The sequence below is a fragment of the Gymnoscopelus microlampas genome (genome assembly GCF_963454915.1).
Source record: "Gymnoscopelus microlampas genome assembly, chromosome: 6".
NCBI lineage: Eukaryota > Metazoa > Chordata > Actinopteri > Myctophiformes > Myctophidae > Gymnoscopelus > Gymnoscopelus microlampas.
Window position 1 is genome coordinate 1,128,742 of NC_139943.1, and position 2,500 is coordinate 1,131,241.

Sequence of the window (2,500 nt, forward strand, 5' to 3'; positions counted from 1 at the left end):
ATTTTTTTGAATAGCCCAAAGTGTAAAATAATGCTTTTTTAGCTCAAATCAAAAAAGGACACAGTTCCAGGTCTTAATGGGTTAAGTGATGCACCCGATACCTTGAACTCAGCCCATAGATTGGGCTTCAATCAGCACAGATCATCCCAGTTGGACCCAAACAGACCCAACTGGTTGGGTCTGTTTGGTCTTATCGGCCGTTCCTTTGGGTGATTCAATGCTAACGCATGTGCTGTCACATGGGCGGAGTCACATTGAAATACACCAAACCCCATTCCTGTCCCTGCCTCGGTTGCGTTCGGCACAACTGCCAATCAAAGTGACTAGTACTGGCCTATCTCAGCGCGCCTTTTCCGGCCAGTCACAGCGAGTCTTTTCCGGGACTTGGACAGGTCACGTGACAGCACATGCCTTCACGAGAACTATTGGTTTACCTGAGATGACATGCACTTTGTGTTGGTACTGACCACAATGGAAACAAGTCCCCAGGATTGTTTTGTGTTATCCTTTTAGCCTTAATGTCTCACTGTACCACATGCTGTTTACATTTATGACTAATAAAGTATTCAATCAATCAAACCCCAACAGAGGTCATTGTACATCTCAACCACGTGAACCCCAGCCTCTCTATGTGACGCGTTGTGTGTTTCAATGTTGCCTCTAAGAATGAATACTGAAGTTTGTACTTTTACCGATTGATGTCAGTGCCAGTTCAACCAGAAACACTCACGTCAAAGTAGATAAAGAACCATTTATTGCCACAAATGGAATACAGTTAAGCTTGGCGTTAAAGCTCCGCTCTTGGGAGAATATTTTCTGAATTTTGTCGAAGCAGCCTGCTAAGCATTTATTCAGGAAATGCTTAAGAAAATTCCCCATAGGGATATATCAACAATAAGCAGTACATTGACATATTAGTTAGAATTAGAAGATATACATGATAATCACAAGTATTTGAGCCTATGCCAGACTCTAATCAGAAGGTGGAGGCTGGAGTAGCTAGCAAAATTGGTTCAGCAACCAAGAAAGACCTAGAGAATATGAAGCCGTATTTAAAGGAACCTCTTTGCTAATGCGTGAGCTGTGATTGGAGTATGAGTGTGTGACGTAATGACCAGCTGAGCTGTGACTCTACTGCATATTCAACATGAAGTCGCAGGCAGGCTGGCTAAAAAAAATGGTTTAAAAGGTTGTTTCAAAACAGTACATTGTCGTTTCAAACAGTACATTAAGTGATATAAATGATAGCATAAAATGATTTTATGTTTGGTAATGTATGTTTTGATGACAATACTTTTGTACTTTTACTCAAGTAAAATGTTACTAACTAGAAATGTGTGCTCAGTCGAGCACACGTCTCCGCCAGGCCGGCTGGAACTCCATAATTGGACAAGACTGAACATGACATCAGTGATTGGACCAATATAAGTGGCAGAACACACAATGTAACTGTATTCAAACAACACTTGAAGAGGCAGCTTTTATTCACCATCTTCTGTTTGTGAAATGTTGAGGTGGACCGTATGTCTGAAAGAAGGACCAGCACATTGGTCTAATGCTGCTGTTCCTGTGGAACTCAAGGTTTACTTCTTTGGAAGGAACAGTAACGTGAATGACAGTGGTCCGATTGAAGTCCGTATCTTCGATACAGTGTCCTTGCGCTGGAGGACGTTGCCTCCAGTGACGACTAGAAGAGGAGAATGTTTCCTCGAGGTTCCCTCCAAGCGCCAAGAAGGACACACAGCTGTACTGGTAGAAGACATTATTTACATCTGGGGGGGGGGGGCTGCTGCCCATTCTGCAACGTGCTTTATGCATTTGATGTCGACACCCACAGGTGGTCTACAAGTTGGACACCTCCACAATGGTCTGGTCTTTGATTAACACCAGAGGCACTCCACCTCCTGTTTCATCACATCACTCTGCCACCATCCTCGGAACAAAGATGTTTATATGTGGGGGCTATGGGGGCCAGAACGTCTACAACAAGGTCAGAGTGTTTGACACAGAGACCAACAGCTGGCTGAACACACCTTCTGCACAGCCTCACCCAGAACGACGCGCAGTTCGTTCAGCCTTCGCCTACAATGGAGAGCTGTACATGTATGGTGGCTGCAACAGGGACCGGTACTTCAATGATCTGTGGAAATTCAACCCAGTGACCTTCACCTGGAGAAAGGTTGAGCCCAAGGGAAACGGCCCATCTCGGAACAATAGGATGTGCTGTTGCATGGTGGGAGATCGTATCATCCTCTTTGGAGTATGCGAGGTAGACAACCAACTCTCTGATGGTCTGTACATCTTAGATTTAAGTCCAACACTGAAGACATTATGCAAGCTAGCGGTTATTCAGTACGGTGTGGAGGAGTCAGAACTCCCTCACAACATCAGGTGGGAACTGGCAGCCACGACTAAAAACCACTAGAAAGGTTCACACGCTCAGTGGAGCGCACGTACTGTACGTACATCTCTGCCAGGAAGGGTGACCAGTCTGGAGTTT

The 2,500-nt window shown here is 44.9% G+C and overlaps 1 protein-coding gene across 2 annotated transcripts in view; it reads left to right on the forward strand.

Moving 5' to 3' along the window:
• srpk2 (SRSF protein kinase 2) overlaps window positions 1–2,500 on the forward strand; it is a 105,176-nt gene that overhangs the window by 60,814 nt on the left and 41,862 nt on the right. The gene's annotated exons all lie outside the window — the stretch shown is intronic.